This window comes from Schistocerca gregaria, chromosome 1, assembly GCF_023897955.1.
Source record: "Schistocerca gregaria isolate iqSchGreg1 chromosome 1, iqSchGreg1.2, whole genome shotgun sequence".
In the NCBI taxonomy this organism is placed as follows: domain Eukaryota; kingdom Metazoa; phylum Arthropoda; class Insecta; order Orthoptera; family Acrididae; genus Schistocerca; species Schistocerca gregaria.
Window position 1 is genome coordinate 1,043,179,629 of NC_064920.1, and position 21,339 is coordinate 1,043,200,967.

The window sequence follows — 21,339 nt, forward strand, 5'->3', positions numbered from 1 at the left end:
TGTGGTTGTTCTCCGCCTCCGATACAGGAACAGAAGGAACAGACGAATAAAATTAAGCCGTGACCAGCTGAATTAGAGACATCTATCATCACCTTGATGACAGAGGATACGCGCCATTGCATTATCTGTACCAGACACCAAAAGCACGGTCATAAGGGGTTTGTAGCGACGGCTCAACCGCAGCCAGCAACCCACGGAGACGGCTCCGAGCTGACTGCAAGCTGTGCCCTCATCTTGCTCGATGGGGTCTCGTCTGCGTTCAGCTGGATTGAAAACTGTCTGGGGAGCCATAGATGCACATTTATGACCGCATAAGTTCTCGAACCCGTCTGGTACATTTCATCATAGATACGATATAACATTCTTCCTGAACGCACATGTCCCGTGTGGGACGCTGTAGGCGAATATGTATTGTCCGCCGACTAGGGATGATGGCGTTGAGAAACAGCTGAATTCGCTAAAATTGGACGTAGCTCTAGGGCCTGATGAAATCCCTATCAGACTATATATACAATTTGCGGTTGGATTAGCCCCTCTTAGTATACCGAAGATCCTTCTAATAAACAAAATACTGAAAGGAAGCACAGGTTTACTTATTTAGAAGTAGGGTGGCAGAAATAATGAAATCTTCAAAATTACCGTTCACTATCGTTATAATCGATCTTTTGTAAATTCTTAGAACATATTCTGAGCACAAACATAATGATCTGTGTCGGACGGAATGGTCTCTCCACCCTAACCAGCGGGATTCCGGAAACAGCAGTCCCTCCCGCCAAACCCATCTCCCCCTTTTTTCAGCGATATCCTGAAAGCCATACATCAGAACAATCAAATAGGTGGAGTGTTTCTTTACTTCCGAAAACTGTTTGACTCAGTACCACGCCTACGGTTGTTATTGAAAGCACAGCCATATTGGGTTTGAAGCGAATTGCAAGGAGGACACAGCATGTTTTCTTTAATGGAGCCTCATCGAAAGGTGTAGAAGTAACATCAGCTGTGCCCCAATCAAGTGTTTCAAGATTTTAAACACGGCTGCAACAGCAACTGTTGAAATTCTTCAGGATAAAGGATGACAGACAAAACAGTTGCAGGATAAAAATTTATTAAAATTCTTGACGAAGGTTTCGGTACATATAAATATACCTTCATCAGAAGTAAAAAATCTAAAATTTCATCATGCAATGGAGATTAATAAATCAATTGTGCCAAAGACGTCGTCAATAATTAAGATATCTTCTCCATTTGTACAGCATGGTATTTGCCAGACACTCCACGAATAATTAGGTGTCTGGCACATACAAGTGCCCTCTCTCGGCGAAACCATCGGCCCTAGTGCATTCACACTCTTGTCTTGAATGTTCATAGGCGAAGTACTGGTGCTAAACTTTTCGCATTGACCCTCTGCCCACAGTCATGTTGTGCAAATGGAGAAGATGTCTTAATTATTGACGACGCCTTTGGCACAATTGATTTATTAATCTCCATTGCATGATGTAATTTTAGATTTTTTACTTCTGATGAAGGTATATTTGTATGTACCGAAACCTTGGTAAAGAATTTTAATAAATTTTTTTCCTGCACCTGTTTTGGCTGTCATCCTTTATCGTGACCAATCAAGTGTGTTGGAAGGGAACCCTTGCTGTTCATGCTGTGCTGCTGGACTATATTAATGACTTGGCAGGCTTCTCAACAGTAACGTTAGACTTTCTGCAGTTGATGCAGTTATGTGTAATGAACTACTGTCTGAAGAAGTTGTGCACATTCAGTCAGATCTTGATGAGGGTTGATAACTCGCTTCATATGCTCAGAAATTACATTGCACTGTATAAAAATGACCAAAGCATTAACAAGTCGCATTTGTAATCGGCCAAGTCATGCAAACATATGGGGGCAACGATTTGTAGACATGTGAAATGGAACTGTCATATAGGCTCTGTCGTAGGCAAAGCAGGTAGAAGTTTTTTTCCACTGGTAGGATAAGGAGAAAATGCAATCAGTCTACCCATGATCTTGCTTACAAAACACTCGTGCGTCCCATATTGTTCACGTTTGTGGGATCCAGCGCTATCAAGGGATATTACACATATAAAAAGAAGGGCAGCACTGATGGTCAGAGGTTTGTATGAGCCATGAGAAACAATCACGGAGATGCCGAAAAAACCGAACTGTTTGCAGACAGATGCAAACTGTTACGTGAAAGTCTACTTAAGAAACATTAAGAAAAAGCTTAAAGTGAAGAAACTCCCGTAGGCATCGCAAAGACAAGATGGCATAATTGCGGCCTCCACCGAAGCGTTTAAGTTACCGTGCTTTTGCGCTACATACATGAATGGAACAGGAGGAGGCCCTCACAACAGGCACAGTCGTATGCATAGCACAGTAGTTTGCAGAGTATGGATGTGGATGCAGAGCCCTTGTAAACGCGCCTATACCCTTACCCACCACTTCAGCTCACCCCTCTTCCCCCAGCACCCCTGCAGTTTCTCGAACCGGTTTTAAGCGATAACTAGAAACATGCTGTTATCCATAATATGTCGCTGCAATATCAAATTACAGCACGCATAGTAGCAATTAAACAATCATTCTTTTCGTAATCCATACGTGAATGGAGTGAGAAAAAGCCTAATAACTGATACAAAGGGACGTACCCTCTGTCATGCGCTTTCGCACTGGTTAGCAGAGTGTGAACGTAGATGTAGAACACCCTCCTGCCCACCGAGAATATTGGCCACAACCAACATGGTAGATGTGCTGTTGGCAAACAAGATGCAGTGCTACACATAGTCGTGCACTTCCAACAAGATGGTGGTGCAATGGTATTGCACTTGCGCCCATGATGGTAGTCCAATTAAAATTACGTGTTGCTTGACACTTAGCGCGTTGGAACTGGTTCCCTCCAATCACGATGCTCAACGTCACGATCGAAATGTTCGCTGTTGCCAAACTGTAACAGCTGGCCAGTTCCTTGTCTGGCTTTCTTTTTTGGATCTCGATTCCTTGGACTAAACCTTTTATTTCGCAATTTTATCACACAATATAACACACACACACACACGCACGCACACACACACACACACACACACACACACACACACACACACACACACCGATGCTCGCGAAATTCTCACCTTTGATATAGACCACTAACCATACGCCATTCGATCCTTTCAAAAAAGACGCGATTTAGCGTCACGTCTACAGTTACTATCGTCACAGAGATCAGTCTACTATAGACAGACTTCATAGGACACCGTGTGAGGCTCAACATTTAGCAGTATCCAATTATCGATGCGACTGGTTTTGGAAAATTATAAATATAACTGATCAGTCACGTTGATATCATCTGACAAAAGCCTGAATAACAACCTTTTGCAGCATGGGCCGCAGCGAGAGAGTCATTTAGATTCTGGAAGATACCCGCAAGGATGTGGAGTCATGCCGACTTCAGTGCAGTAGCCAACTGCGCCAGGATTTTGGGTTGAGGCTCCATGGTGTGAAGAGTCAGATCGAGGCGGTCCCATAGATTCTCGATTGGGCTTAAATCCGGGGAGTCTGGTGGCCAGGAAAGTACTGTAAACTCACGCTGATGCATCCAAAAACACTGTGAGCTGTGTGGCACGTTGCATTGTACTGCTGGTAGCTGCCATCATGCCGAGGAGAAAACAAACTGCATATAGGGGTGGACATAGTCTCGTACGATAGATGCATATTGTGTTGATCAGTGTGCCTTCCAAAATGACGAGATCACCCATGGAAGGCCACGGGAAATGTTTCCCAGGCAGTAACGCTCCCTTCTCCGGCCTCGACACTTACGTCGATTGTTTCAGGAGTCTACATGCCAACGGCCATTTATCCGATGGAGTATAAGACGTGATTAATCTGAAAAGGCAACCTGTCGTCACTCAGTGGACGTCCAGCTCCCCGCCAACTGGTGCGCCAGTTCCATCCTTCGTCTGCTGTGAACCGCAGTCGACATGGATGTATGAACCAACGATAGCTGAGCGGTAGTTGAGGAGACACTGTTGGTAGCCTCTAGGTTCAACTGGGCGGTCTGTTGCTTAACAGTTACATGTCCGTTCGGCCGTACACAACTCCACATTAGTCATTCACCCCTGTCATCTGTGGCCCCTGATGCATCAGTTGCCTCGGCGCTAGTTTTGGATACCATCATTTTGCCGTACAGAGTATATTTTAACCACGGCAGCAAGTAACCAGTTTACAAACTTTAATGTTTCAGAAACTCTTCTATCCCTAGCTAGGGAGCCAATATCATGCCCTTTCGGAAGACAGATAAATCGTCCCTTTTCTGCGTTACGACAACGACCTCTTTTCTAAACGCGAACTGCTAGTGTTGCATCTTGACGTTTCTAATGGATTGTTGCATGTGGACGTCCAACACTGGGTGTGAGCGCATTAACGTGAGTAAACATTGTATATGGTGAGCGAACGTACTGGGGTTGGCAGTGATCTCAGTTGGTATGTTTCCTCACCGTATTTTGTTGACCATCAATGAACGAGTGAGTGATCTGCTACACACTGGACCGTCTATACGCAGTTGCAATCCAAGAATATCAATGCCGGCCCTGTCTCATGGTCGTTGACTCTTGTGGCAGCACGTATCCGCCAATATAGGTACTCACGATGCACTTTCGACACGGCAGCACGTGTAAAGTCCTGCCCCACACAATCTAGAATCTAGAATCTGAAATGTAACGTCCATTGTTCAAAGTGCCGTCAATTGGAACAAGAGGTGACCGAGACGTGTAACCAATGGCACCCCATACCATCACGGCCGGTGATACGCCAGTATGGCAATGACGAATACACGCTTCCATTGTGCGTTTACCGCTATGTCGCCAAACACTGATGCGACAATCATGATGCTGTAAACAGAACCTGGATTCATCCGAAAAATGACGTTTTGCCATACGTGCACCCAGGTTCGTCGTTGAGTACACCATCACAGGCGCTCCTGTCTGTGATGCAGCGTCGAGGGTAACCGCAGCCATGTTCTCCGAGCTGATAGTCCATGCTGGTGCAAATGTTGTCGAACTGTTCGTGCAGATGGTTGTTGTCTTGCAAACGACCCCATCTGTTGTCTCAGGGACCGAGACGTGGCTGCACGATCCGTTACAGCCTTGCGGATAAGATGCCTGTCATGCTAGTGATACGAGGCCGAAGGGATCCAGCACGGCGTTCCGTCAAGCCCTCCTGAACCTACCGATTCCATATTCTGCTGACAGTCATTGAATCTCGACCAACGCGAGCAGCAATGTCGAGATACGATAAACCGCAGTAGCGATAGGCTACAATCCGACCTTTATCAAAGTCGGAAACGTGACGGTACGCATTTCTGCACCTTACACGAGGCATCACAACAACGTTTCACCAGGCAACGCCGGCCAACTGCTGTTTGTGTATGAGAAATCGGTTGGAAGCTTTCCTCTTGTCAGCACGTTGTAGGTGTCGCCACCAGTGACGACCTTGTGTCAATGCTCTGGAAAGCTAATCATTTTCTTATCACAGTCTCTTCTTCCTGTCGGTTAAATTTCGCGACTGTAGCACGTCATCTTCGTGGTGTAGCAATTTTAATGGCTAGTAGTGTATGTAATGCAACAATACCTCGTACTAAGTAAAAACACATTCAGGCATTACCGGGAAGAGGCAGATGTATCTTCTAGCTTTACTAATATGTTCAGTTTTCTGTACACAAACCGATTACCGTAATTATTTTTTCTGTATTATTCTTATGGATCTTTTCTGTAGTTTGAAAACTCTACTCATATTTTGTGCGTTTACTCCTCAGAAAAAATTCCTTTCCTAAGAACTGAGTGTACGTATCAATAGTATGTATATTGGGTATCACACAGTAATACCAAGAAAGAAAGGACCTAATACGTTCAAAATACTCTGTTTGAAAGCTTCCGTCTTGTGTTCACACCACTTGAGTTGAGATTCAATATTCATTCCCACAAATTTTGTGTTTTGCACACAGTCCATAAAAGTGCCATCTATGTTTCATTTGATAAAATCACCTTTCCTGTGGCTAACTCTATTTGGAGAGTTATTGATTTGTCCAAGGTGTCCAAGAAGTAATGGTCAGTATTGAGTGGTATTACAGGAACGATCATTCGACGCAGGAAAGTGTAGTAAACATGGTCTCTAAAATGCATACATAAAGAGCTATGAGCAGTTCTTCATCTTCAGTCCTCTGAAACTAACTCATCTACTGTAAGCTCTTTGGTTTCCATATTTTAAGAGGTGGTAATATAGACCAAACCAAGAAAGAGTTTCCAGTAAACTTGGGGCCTAAAAAGCACATCATATGAGCTATGAGCACTTGTTCGTCTTCGAAACCTTGAAACACATTTCTTCTACTGAACCAGTGCTGATAGCAATGAAGGTACGCATTTTATAGCCCATGTTTACCGGTCTATTTTTCTTGTTTTGGTTCATAACACCACTTCTCAAAATATGGAAAGCAAAGAGGTTGCAGTAAATGATATTTGTTTCACAGTATCGACGATGACGTGCTCATAGCTCTGAAGGTACGCATTTTAGAGCCCATGTTTACTCGACTTTTTGCTTTGAATTAGGATTCCTCTCACATTCTTTAATACTGACCATTTTTCCTTGGACACCCTGAACGAGGAACAGTATTAGCTCTAATGTGCTACCCTGAGGAACACGTAGTTTTTTGTTTGTATTTTTGGTTTGGTTCTGATAAGTGTTCCAGAAAACGTTTAACATAATTTGCGGTTACGATTATCACTACTCTTTGTGCCCTATCCGCTTGGCAATATCGAAACTAGCTATCAGCTACGATTGTTATCCCTACACTTACGTCTACACCTACATCTATACGACTACTCATCAACTCATAAGTAAGTGGCTGGCAGAGTGTTCATCAAATCACCTTCAAGCTATTTCTCTACTGTTCTACTCCGTAATTGCTCTGACTTCTCTTATTTTACTACAGGCATCATTTCTTCCCATGTAGGTGGGCACCAACAAAATATTTTACCAATAGAAAGAGAAAACTGGTTATTGAAATCTCGTGAAAAGATCGTTCCGCGTCAAAAAACTCCTTTGTTTCAATCATTGCCACCCCAGACCGTGTATCATATTCGTGGTTCTCTCTCCCCCCCCCCCCATTTCGTAATAATCCAAAACTAGTTACCCTTCTTTGAACTTTTCAGATGTCATCCGCCAATATTGTCTGATGCAAATTCCACAAGAGAGCAGACGAGCATAATGTAGACGCTCCCTTCGGTGGACCTGCTGGATCTCCTAAATATTCTGCCAATAAATCCCAGTCATTTGTACGCTTTCCTCACAATATTATCTACGTGATCGTTCCAATTTAAGTTAAACGTAATTGTAATTCCTAAGTATTCAGCTGCGTTTACAGACTTTAGATTTGCTGTGATTCGTGTTACCGAAATTTAGCTTATTCGTTTTAGTACTCTTGAGGATTCCTTCGCAATTTTAATTATTTGGTGTCAATTGCCACTTTTTGCACCATATAAATGTTCTGTCTACATAATTTTGCAATTGCTTTTGATCATCTGATGACTTCACGAGACCGTACATTACAGCATCATTTGCAATCAATCTAAGAAGGCTCCTCAAATTGTGACCTAAATCGTTTATATCTATTACGAACAGCAGATGGCCTATAATATTACCCTGCAGAACGGCAAATATCGCTTCTGTTTTACTGCATGGCTTCAGTTTCAAGGGACTGTGACCTTTCTAAAAGGACATGACAAATCCATTCTCACAACTGAGACCGTACTCCGTTGGCACGCAATTTGATCAGAAGACGCTTGTAAGGAACGGTGTCAAAAGCCTTCTGGAAATTTATAAATATTTATAAATCCCCTGTCGATGGCACTCATAACTTTTTGTGTGTATAGAGAGGTAGTTCTATTCCACAAGAACTATTTTTTTCTAAATCCATGTTGGTTATTTGTCAATAAATAGTTTTCTTCAGTAAAATTCGTAATTTTCAAACACAATATATGTTCCAAAATGCTGCTGCAAACCTACGATTGCGATATGAATTTCTAATTTAACTCCTGTTTCCTTTCTTGCGTGTTAGTGTAACCTGTGCAGCTTTCCAATCTTTAGGTATCGATTTTTCATCGAGCGAATGGTTGTAAATGAGTGCTAAGTATGGACCTATTATATCAGCGTACGCTGGAAGGAACCTAACTGATATACTATCCGGCCCGGAGGCCTTGTCTTTATCAAGTTATTTAAGCTGCTTCGCTTCACCAAAGATATCTATTTCTGTGACTCATGTTGGCCGTAGTGATTGTAACTTATTTAGTAGAATCTGAAGTACATAATTACCAAGAGCCTCAGAAAGGTCTAAGTATGTGCCTGTCTCACACACACACATCCTTGTTAAGACCACCAGGAATAGTTCTCGTGAACTCCACATACAAGTTTCAAGTAACACAGGCGAACGAAAATTTTTGTTTTGATGAACGTTTTCTGCTTTAATAGCTAATCTTTATAGAGTTTTCTGATCTGGATCCAAATGTAGCCTTAGTTTTTTTATAGCACCCATAGTTTTTGAGAAATATGCTTTTCATTCTATCGTATAATAATCCTATGCTATATGGTAAACAGAAAAATTAATGAAACGCCTTTTTGCAACGTAAGCTTGGTTTGTATTTACAGTAAGCTACTTAAAACAATGACATGTGCTAACAGAAGTTCACTTTTTCTACGATGAGTCACTTGCTGTACTTCTCGGTGAAGTGACCAACAGTTGTCCCCCATCATGTTGGTGTTCCAGCGGCCTTGGTAGCGTTTTTCCATCTCTTTAACTGCTCTAGTAAAAACGCTCTCACTAACATCTCCCATATTGTCTGGGAAGTAATAAAGTTGGCTGTTGAAAAAGTGAACTTTCAGGCTCATTAAACATCCTTTAATTTTAAACTTCTTAAACATTGTACTATAATAAAAACATATTCTGCGTCTTTTTCATGTCCTAAGAAATTTGTAACGAGTTGTTTGAATGATACTTATGCTTCTTTCTAATTTAAGGTCATTGTGGATTCAAAGTTAACATCAAACACCAATTTTCTAATGTCAGGTCCGACAAAGAAGTCTTATTTTAGTTTACGTCCTGAAAGTTGTGGAAACGTTTGGCAGTTATACTTAAAACATTGTCCATCTTTAGTCAAAGCCTTTACAAACTGTTTCTTTAGGCCTAACTTTATATGCAGAGGTGGTAGGAGTACAATTTTTGGATCTACAAGGTTTTTGGGTAGAATGTTCTTCTCATCAGGTTTTAAAGACTCCTTCCAGGCCAGTTCTTTCTGCACTAGTGTTGTTGATCCCTAGTCCCACTGTCCCATTCACACAAGAAACATGGAAACTTGGTAAATCCACCTTACTGACCAAGGAGCATACATGTTTCTTTTAGATTGCCACATAAAATCCTACCATAAACAGAATAACCAATTTTATTTAGGACTATTTGTAGGTATTCATAGCTTTCTTTTTATTTGCACTGAATCTCCAACAGGTATAATGTATACATGTTATCATTGTGTAATTAAACAGCCTTAAAACTAGTTTTAGATGACTCAATAAACAGTCTCCAGTCTTCCTTTTCTATTCAATACGAAAGTCATTCATCAGAACAGGAATGTCTGAGCAGTACATTAACTCTCCTTCTTGTTGAAAAACTTGAAAAATTGTTGCTCTCTCTTTCTATAAATCTATAAGCTGGTTCCAACAGCCAATAAGTTCTTTTATTTTAATGTAGAGCCAAGCAATTCAGCTTTTTCTTTCGTTAACCCCAGAACACCGTGAATTCATTGTCCCAGGTAGGGGAAACTTTATTGACACATTCCTAGGGTCAGATACATCACATGATCACACTGACAGAGCCACAGGCACATAGACACAGGCAACAGAGCATGCACAATGTCTGCACTAGTACAGTGTATATCCACCTTTCGCAGCAATGCAGGCTGCTATTCTCCCATGGAGACGATCGTAGAGATGCTGGATGTAGTCCTGTGGAACGGCTTGCCATGCCATTTCCACCTGGCGCCTCAGTTGGACCAGCGTTCGTGCTGGACGTGCAGACCGCGTGAGACGACGCTTCATCCAGTCCCAAACATGCTCGTTGGGGGACAGATCCGGAGATCTTGCTGGCCAGGGTAGTTGACTTACACCTTCTAGACCACATTGGGTGGCACGGGATACATGCGGACGTGCATTGTCCTGTTGGAACAGCGAGTTCCCTTGCCGGTCTAGGAATGGTAGAACGATGGCTTCCATGACGGTTTGGATGTACCGTGCAATATTCAGTGTCCCCTTGACGATCACCAGACGAGATGGGAGATATGATATTGCGCAAAGTAAATTTGTGGTAAGGTCTTATGGGACCAAACAACTGAGGTTATCGATCCCTAAGCTTACACACTATTTAATTTAACTTAAACTAACTTACGCTGAAGACTACAAACACACTCATGCCCGAGGGAGGACTCGAACCTCCGAACGGTGAAGCGTGGACCGTGAAAAGAGCCTTAGAGCGCGTGGCTACCCCGACTGCGCGAAGAATTTGACAGATCACTGAAAGATATAAATAGAAACATGGCCCCGGGAGTAGACAACATCCCGTTGGAATTACTGATAGCCTTGGGAGAGCCTGCCATAACCATACTCTTCCATACGATGGGCAAGATGTGTGAGACAGACGAAATACCTTCAGAGTTCAAGAAAAATATAATAATTCCAATTCCAAAGAAAGCAGGTGCTCACATGTGTGAAAATTACCGAATTATAAGTTTAATGAGTCACGGTTGCAAAATACTAACACGAATTCCTTACAGATGAATGGAAAAACTGGTAGAAGTTGAAGTCGACCTCGGGGAAGATCAGTTTGGGTTAAGTAGAAATGTAGGAATACGCGTGACAATACTGACACTACGACTCATCTTAGAAGCTAGGTTAAGGAAAGGCTAACCTACGTTTCTAGCATTTGTAGACTTAGAGAAAGCTTTTGACAATGTTAACTGGAATACTCTCTTTCACATTATGGCACAGGTAAAGTACAAGGAACAATAGGCTATATACAATTTGTATAGAGACCAGATGGTAGTTATAAGAGTCGAGGGGCATGAAAGGCAAACAGTGGTTGAGAAGGGAGTGAGACAGGATTTTAGCCTATCCCATATGTTATTCAATCTGTACATTGAACCAGCAGTAAAGGAAACCAAAGAAAACCTTGGAATAGGAATTATTACCCAGGGGAAACAAATAAAAATCTTAAGTTTTGCCGGTGACATTGTAATTTTGTCGGAGATAGAAAAGGACTTTGAAGACCAGTTGAAAGAAACTGACACTGTCTTGGAAGACGCATATAAGAACATCAATAAAATCAAAATGGCGATAAGGGAATGTAGTTGGATTAAATCAGGTGATGGTGAGGGAATTAGATTAGGAAATGAGATACTGCTATTGGGGCAGAAAAATAACTGAGGATGGTCGAAATAGACAGGATATAAAATATAGACTGCCAATGGCAAGGAGAGCGTTACTGATGAAGAGAAATTTGCTAACATCGAGTAGATATATAAGTGTCAAGAAGTCTTTTCTGGAAGTATTTGTATGGAGAGTAGCCATGTATGGGAGTGACACGTGGACGATAAATAGCTTAGACAAGAAGAGAATCGAAGCCTTTAAAATGTGGTGCTATAGAAGAATGCTGAAGATTAGGTAAGTAATGAGGAGGTACAGAACAGAATTGGGGAGAAGAGGAATTTGTGGCACGACTTGACTAGAAGAAGGGATCTAGCTGTTGGTAGGCAAATTCTGAGGCATCAAGGGATCACCAATTTTCTACTGGAGGGGAGCATGGACGGTAACACTCAGAGATGGTACCAAGAGATGAAACCACTAAGCGGATTCAGAGGGATGTAGGTTGCAGCAGTTACTCAGAAGTGAAGAGGCTTCCTCAGGATATAATAGCATAGAGAGCTGCATCAAACCAGTCTTTGGACTGAAGACAACAACAATAACACATCTGCTTTGTTTCAGCATACACACTGGTACCAAATCTTAGTCTGCTTACATTTTATTTTTTAGATTTTATTCTGTTTCACTCGTCCGGGATTTGTAAAAATATCATTGTAATCAGTGAAAAAGGAGTTACCTTCGTTTTGGGAATTGTCTTTGTAATTTCTCTGCAGTACTAGAAAAATGCTTGTTCAAATAGTTTGCTAGTTTCTGTGGATAATTTATTAATTTACCAACTTGTCTTATCAGTATGTTATTATCGTTTCCTTCGTCTCTCTCAGTTTCCTGTTTAATGACATGTAACAATGCTGCCATTATACTCTCTGTATTTTATATTATTTTCTCATTAAATGGTTTTTTACGGCAGTCACTAGCCTCCTATAAATCTTTTTGTACTTATGGTCAAAGTTAGAGTAGTCTGGCTCATGATGACACGTTTTCACGGAAATGAGTTTCTTGAGGATTTGAGAAGGACTTCCTAATACTTGCTGTTATTCATATGCTTTTGTGGCACATTGCTACTGATCTGGAAACATTTGGAAATATATTTTCAAAGCCCGCTGTAAGCAATGTTGAGAAGTGGGAGGATTCCAAAATACATTGGTTTTTCTATGACTACCGTCTGAACATCGGTTTGCCAGTTCTCTTGAAAAAATTTCATGTAATTTTCTGTCCAAAGGGGGTGCAGCTTGGGAATTTTCTGCAGTCCTGTTTTACTAATATTATTTTGCAGAAATAGTTTGAGAACCAAGATCTTTTGCAATTTATTATATTTCTCCCTGTCCATTTTTATACAAATCTGGTTAATTACCAGTGCTGTCATCATTGTTATCCTTGTTGCTCTGCTGGCCAACAGGGATATGCCGAAACTGTGAAGGTTGTTGTTGTGTTTTTTTATATGTCTCCACACATAGTTACGATAACTTTTATCTTTGTGACTTAATTTAAAACTTCCCTTAATTTATTAAAAGATGTACCAGCAATACCATTGGGTGATCGATACTTACACGAAATGATTTATTTCTTGTTGGTGTCAAGACATTACCAGAACTCTTGAAGTGTTCTTCACTAACTGTTCTGTAATGTCTTAATTTAAACTGTGTTACTTTTCTGATAAAAATGCAGGATCATCCACAATTTAAAATAGTCTAACTTTAAATGATAATACTAGATGTTGGATTTATATATTGCTACACCACTGTTGAGTGACAAAAATTATTGTGCAGTCCATAGAGTGGATCTCAGCTTCAGAAAGACGTTAGGAATAGAAGAATTCCATGGACCACGGCCATATAACCCGGAAGAATTATCAATGACAGATTGATAGTTCAGTGAAATGTCCCATATTTCTTGTTCCGGTGGCTTCCATATTTTTCTACATATGAAGTCTGCCATTTGTTATGTCGGAATCTTTCTCATGAGTGCTTACTGCAGAATTCCTTCAGCTGATGGAACTTCGGATGAAGGACAGAAGCTGTTCACGGATATTGTGGTATCAGTTGGAGATCTTAACTTGAACAGAAGAACCCAATGTGATGAAGAAACTGTAGTGATGCAGTCTCTGCACAGTGAGTTCTTTGCTGCCCACATGATAAATGGCACTTTATGTAATTAACCCAATGAGATTATAATAGTAATATTTTGTTTAATGTATACTGCAGGGCATTGTGTATGTTTTTATTTGTTACATGTACGTCGTGGTGACCTGACAAACGGTGACTGCTATACTTGGCGAAGCACGTTTTTGTGAAGATGGCGGTTTCAGTACGCAGGTCGTAGGCGACGCTCACCACAACAAACAACTGGATGGTTTACATCTCCTGTGGTGATCACGATCTCGCAATGAAATAAATGTAGCACTGTTTAACGATGTGTATGTCATTTGAAATGTTTACAGTCTCTTCTTGGCCACTCTCGAATCAAGACCATTTTATGAAATGAATCAAGAGTTTTCGTTATGTAGACATACTTTCTTACCGTTGGTGAAAGAAACAACATAAAAATGTTGTATGAAAAATAAGTAATATTCATTGAATGGTGAATACTACATTACACTCCTCTGAACAACGTAATTTCAGCTGTGCCAGTTATAAAATTTTAATCATCTGGATAATTGCAAATGAAAAAGTTGTTTAATTCTGAGAAGCGCTCGAAGTCAGACGTACCCTATGTCTTTGGTTACATAATACTTCGAGGACGTAAATTTACTAAAGAAAATATCTGTGCTTCAAGGACAGGAAAGACATACAAACTGTCTCTTTTCGAATTGAAAAGTAGCCCTGTTGTAGTTTTAGTTGTTCTTATGGTCTACAGTCCGAAGACAGCTTTGATGCAGTTCTCCATGCTGTTCTACATGAACAAGCCTCTTCATCGTCAAATAACTACCACGACCTACATCCTTTTCAGACTAGATACTGTATTCATCTCTTGGTCTGCTTTACAATTTCCACCCCACCCCCTTCACTTCAAACTAAACTGGTGATTCCTTGATACCTCAAAACATGTCCAATCAACCGACCCCTTTTAGTCAACAGATTTCTTTTCTCCACAATTCTATTCTGCACCTCCTCACTAGTTTCTAGATATACCCGTTTAATCGTCAGCATTCTTTTATAGCATCGCATTTCAAAGGCTTCTATTCTCTTCTCGTGAGAATTGCTTATCGACCACGTCTTCTTCCCATTCAAAGCTACATTCATGAAAAATAGTTTCAGTAAACACTTACCAACATGTGAATCTACATTCGATGTTAAAAAATTTCTCTTCTTCAGAAGCACTTTTCTTGCTATTATCAATCTATTTTTTATTCCTTTCTCCTTCGCTCTCATCCCTGTTTCACTGTCCAAACATCAAAACACCTCTACTACTTTTAGTGTCTCGTTTCCTAATCTAACTTCCTCAGTATCACATGATCTAATTCGACCACATTTAATTACCCTTATTCTCCTTTCGCTGAAGTTCATCTTATATCCTCCTTTCAAGACACGAACAACTTCATTCAACTGCTCTTCCAAGTCATTTCTTGACTCTGACAGAATTATAATGTTGTTGGCAAACTTCAAAGTATTTATTTCTTCTCCCTGAACTTAAATCCCTTTTTCAAATTTTTCTTGAGTTTTCTTTTACTGCTTAATGTACAGACTGAATGGCATGAAGTATCGGCTGCAAGCCTGTCTCACTCCCGTATCACTACTGCTTCCCTTTAACGGCCCAGGTTCCTGTACAGGTTGTAAACAGCATTTTCCTCTCTTATTTTAACCCTGCAACGTCCAGAATCTCAAAGGGTGTATCCAGTCAACATTTTCAAAAGCTTTCTCGAACTTCAATATTTCCCTTCATTAATCTACTTTCTAAGAAAAATTGTAAGGTCAATAGTGCCTTGCGTGTTCCTATATTTCTTCGTATTCCTAATTGACATACACCGAGGCAGGCTTTTATCAGCGTTTCCATTCCTCTAAAGCAGCTCATTTTAGTATTTTGCAACCATGACATATTAAACTGGTAGGTCCCCCTCTCCACGTCTGAACCATGGGCCTTACCGTTGGTGGTGCAGTTTGTGTTTCGCAGCAATACGGACAGCATTACTTTAGGTGCAACCACAACGGAGGGGTATCTGCTGAGAGGCCAGACAAACGTGTGGTTCCTGTGGAGGAGCAGCAGCCTTTTCACTAGTTTCAGATAATTGACTGATCTGGCCTTGTAACACCAACCAAAACATTCTTGTTCTGCTGGTGCTACGAATGGCTGAAAGCAATGGGGAGCTATAGCCATAATTTTTCCCGACCACCCTCAGCTCTACTGTATGGTTTAATGATGATAGCATCCTCTTTGGTAAAATATTCCGGAACTAAAATAGTCCCGTAGTCCACCGTTCGGATCTCCAGGCAGGAATACTCAGGAGGATGTTACTGGGAGAAACCTGACCTTCTTCGAATCGGAGCGTGGGATGTTAGATCCCAGAACCGGACTACTAGGTGAGAAAATTTAAACAGAGAAATGGATAGGTTGACGTTAGATATAGTGGTAATTAGTGAAGTTCGGTGGCAGTAGAAATAGCACTTCTGGTCAGGTGAATGCAGGGTTGCAAAAATATAATATCAAATAGAGATAATACAGGAGTAGGTTTAAAAGCGAATAAGGAAACAGGAATGCGGGTAAACTGTTATGAAAAAGATAGTGATCGTATTACCATAGCGAAGATACAAAGGCCACGTCCACCGCAATAGTACAAGTCTATATGGCAACTATTTCTGCAGGTGATGAAGAAATTGAAGAAATGCATGGTGACATAAAAGACATTATTTAGGTAGTTAAGGAAGACGAAAATGTAATTGAGATGTAGGAACTGGAACTAGAGAACAGGAAAAGGAAGAGAAAGAAAAATTGTTGGTGTATATGGACTGGGGAGAAAAGGAATGAAAGAGGAAGTTGCTGCTAGAATTTTACAAAGAGCATTTTTTAATCACAGCTAACACTTGGTTTAAAAACCATGAATGAAGGTCGTGTACATGGTTGAGACCTGGAGACACCGGAAAGTTCTAGATTGATTACATACTGATAGGACAGAGATTTCGGAACAACATTTTAAATTGTAAAACAATTACAGTGGCAAATGTGGACTCGACTGCGTTTTTTTGGTTATGGACTGTAAATTAAAACTAAAGAAATTGCAAACAGGAAATTACGGAGGTTCGACCTGGATAAGTCGAAAGAACCAGTGTTGTTGCGAGTTTCAAAGGGAGCATTGGCTGGAAATGGGAAAAGGGTCAAAGTAGAAGACGGGTAGGTAGCTTTGGGAGATGAAACACTGGACTCACCAAAGGATTAAATATGTAAAAGGCAAGGCCAGGTAGAAATCGTAGAATGACACAGGAAATATAGAACTTAATTGATGAAAGAGGAAATTATAAAAATGCTGGAAATGAAGCAGGAGAAAAGGAATACAAAGGTCTAAAAATAGTATTAACAGGTAGTGAAAAATGGCTAAGCAGGAATGGCTACAAGACAAGTGTAGGAATTTAGAAGCACATATCGCTAGGGGAAAGCTAGATACCGCCTACTGGTAAATTAAAGGGACCTTTGGAAGAAAGAGAAGCAGCTGCGTGGGTATCAAGAGCTCAGATAGAAAAACAGTCTTAAGCAAAGAAGGGAAAGCTGAAATATGGAGAGAATATGTAGAGGGTCTGTACAAAAAAGATGAACTTACAGACAACATTATAGAAATGGAAGGGGACGTAGATGAAGAGGAGATAGGAGGCATGATATTGCGAGAAGAATTTGACAGAGCACTCAAAGACCTATGTCGAAACAAGGTCCCGTCAGACCTACTGATAGCCTTGGGAGAACGACACATAAAAAACTCTTCCATCTGGGGTCACGATGTATGAGACAGGACAAGATACCTTCAGACTTAAAGAAGAATGCTTGTACGTGTGAATATTACCGAACTATGAGCTCAATAAGTCACGGTTGCAAAATATTAACACGAATTCTTTACAGAAGAATGGAAAAACTGGTAGAAACTGGAATCGGGTAAGATCAGTTTGGATTTCGGTAAATGTAGCCACGCGTGAGGCAGTACTGAGTCTACGACTTATTTTAGAATATAGGTTAACGAAAGGCAAACCTACCTTTATAGCATTTCTAGACTTAGAGGAAACTTTTGAAAATATTGACTAGAATATTCTCTTTCAAATTTCGAAGGCCGCAAGTATAAAATACAGGGAGCGAAATGTTGTTTACAACTTGTACAGTAACCAGACGGCACGTACAAGAGTCGAGGCGTATGGAAAGGAAGCAGTGATTGCGAAGGGAGTGCAGCCTATCCTCGATGTGATTCAAGCTGTACACTGGACAAACAGTAAAGGAAACCGAAGAAAAATTTTGAGTAGGAATTGCAGTACATGGAGAAGAGATAAAAGCTTTGAGGTTTGCCAGTGACAAAGTAATTCTGTCAGAGACAGCAAAGAACTACTAAGATCAATTGAACAGAATGTACAGTATCTTGAAAGGTGGATGTAAGATGAATACCGACAAAAGCAAAACAAGGATAATGGCATGTATTCACATTAAATCAGGTGATGCTGAGGGATTCAGATTAGGAAACGATACATTTAAAGTATTAGATGAGTTTTGCTATTTCGACAGTTGAGTAATTGATGATGGCCGAAGTAGAGAGGATATAAAATGTAAACCGTCATTGGTAAGAAAAGATTTTCTGAAGAAGAGAAATTTGCTAACATCGAATAGGATTTAAATGTTAGGAAACTTTTTCTGAAAGCATTTGTGTGGCGTGTAGCCATATTTGGAAATGAAGCATGGAGGATAAACTGTTTACACAAGAAGAAAGTAGAAGTTTTTGAAGTGTGGTGCTACAGGAGGATGTTGAAGATTAGATGAGTATATCACGTAACTAATGAAGTGATACTGAATAGAAATGACGAGAAAAGATATTTGTGGCTGACTAGAAGAAGAGATCGGTTGATAGGAGATATTCAATTTAGTATTGGAGGGAAGTGTGGGTAGTAAAAGTTGTAGAGGGAATTATAGTAAGCAGTATCAGAAGGATGTAAGCTACAGTAGTTGTTCGGAGAAAAACGGACCTGCACAGGATAGAGTAGCATAGAGACCTGCAGCAAACGGGTCTTCGGACTGAGGAACTCCACAGCAACAGGTCGGTAATATTCATGCTTGTCAGCACCTACTTTATTTGGAGTCATAAATACAACGTTTTTCTTGAAGTCTCATTCATCTTGCAGATCACGTGGAATGGTTTTCTCATGGCCGGCTCTCCCAAGGCTATCAGTAGTTTCTGACGGAATGTCTTCTACATCAGGATCCTTGTTTCGACTTTGGTCATTCAGTGCTCTGTCTCCTGGCAGTCTCCTATTTTCCATCTCATCTTCCGCTACGTAGCCTTCTTTTACTATAGTACTGCCATCATATTTATTTCCATTTTCCTTGTCTAGCCATTCTATACACACCTTCCACATTTTCCTTCTTTACTTAGTACTGGTATTCGATGTGACGTCTTGATATTCATATAGCTACATCTCTTTTCTCCGAGTGCCTGTAGTATATATATATATATATATATATATATATATATATATATATATATATATATATATATTCTCTGTTACTTTCACTACTTCATCTCTCAAAACTACTAGCTCGTCTTCTACTGTGTTCTTTTTCCCCTTTTGTACTCAATCATTAGCTAATGCTCTCTCTGAAACTCTCAGCATCCTCCGTTTCTTTCAGCTTATTCTGGTCTCGTGTCCTCCATTTCCTACCTTTCTGCTAACAGTCATTGTTACTGTTGTACAATCAGTCTGGAACTTTCGGGTGCCTCCACGTCTCTTGCAAGTGCACATTCTTCTTTCATGACTCTCGAACCAAGTGTTAGTGATGATTAAATTATGATCTGAGCAAAAGTCTACCAGTTGTGTTCCTCTTTCATTCCTTTCTAACCATCTATATTCACTTACTATTTTTTCTTCTCTCTCTCTCTTCCTGCTACCGAATTCCAATCCCCCACCGCAATTAAATTTTCGTCTCTATCTCATCGCACATTTCTTCAATCTCTTCATAACCCGCAGAGCTAGGTGGCAAATGAACATGTACTACTGCGCCGGATGTTGCAGTCGTATATATACCGGCTACGATAATGCATTCACTGTCCTGTTGATAGCAGATAAACAGCACTCTTACTTTCTTATTCATTATCAGAACTACTCCTGCATCATCCCTTTTTTGTTTTCTATTTATAACCCTTTGCTCACCTGACCAGGAGCTCAGCTGCTCCTGATACCGAAGTTCGCAACTATATCAAACTTCATCCCATCCATTTCTGTTTTTAAATTTTCTAAGCTACCTTCTCGATTAAGGGATCTGACATTACACATTCTGACCCGGTGAATGCCAGTGTTTTTTTTTTCCTGTTTTTTCTCTCCTGGTGACGAAATCCTCCTGAGTAGTTCCCGCCCGCAAACATGCAGCAGAAGTGCATGCCCTCGGAAAAAGTAATGGCTGCACTTTCGCCTTGCTTTCAGCTGTTCGCACTATCAGCACAGCACGACCGTGTCGGCGAACGTTACTACTGAATAGGCCGCCGCCCCACTACAGGAACCACACATCTGTCTGGCCTCGCACAGATACCCTTCCATATGACGGCACATAAGGTACGGTTATCTGTATCATAGCGGCCTACAACGGAAAGGTCCAAGGTTCAAGGTGTATTAATACTTGAAATGTAACTGCTGCCGCATGAATTAAAAATTCACCGATTGTGTTGAATTCCCTTTCAAACTGTGTCGCTGATTGTCTAGGCCACGGGAAAATACATAACTGTATTTCACGAAAATTTCTGAAAGTGACCATAAAAAAAACATTTTCCTTGCTTTGTCATGTTCTTCTTAAAATGAAGCGAACTTGCAGATATTCACAAAATTACGGCATATACTGGTGACGGTACACGGCCGGAACATCAAAGAATAATAATGTTTGTCATCGTTTCATTATCAAAAGGGGCTGATTTAAACACAATTTACTGGAAATGCGTCAGCGTGGTCTAAAAGAGGATTACAAGAACTCTTCACGCAGCAGTGTGAAGAAAAGGAAATATGAGTTTTATTTCTTGATGGCAATGGATAGGTAGAAAAACGAAGATTACTAAATTTTTAAAAATAATAGTTTGACGAACCGGGAAGAAACTGGAACTACCGTTATAAAATGAAAGAATGGCTTGGATAACGAGAGTTTAGTTTAGCCATGGTAACCCTGAATCGTTTTGCCGCCGTTGTTCAAGCTATTGCTCAGAAGCCAGTATTAATGATATTTTATTCACATCCCTTTTTACTTACATACGAGTAATTATCATTTATCTGCGAAATGTGGCTCTTTTCGGGAAGATTTTATGCCATTTAAAGCTTCCATGTTCGTCCTGTCTTGAAGAGCCACTCATGCGGCACGCTAAACTTTCTGAAGGAAAAAGAAAGAAGCCATAACGGCTAAACCAAACGGAAGGTCAAAAGACAAGAAGAGTTATGACGTCAGCAGCAAATACTACTAAGTATGGGCGCACGAGTGGATGATGTCACTCATTAACACTTTCTGTGGATAGTCAAAAATGACAGTGCAGTTACTTGGTGGCGCAAATTTCCCCCAACCTGTGAACTTTTAATTTCCGTTTCCTCGCGAGTAATTATCACGAGTCATCCCATGCACTTTCGCTAAAAGATCTGCTGTTCCCAGTTTTTATGAGATGACATTCCGGGAACGTTTTAA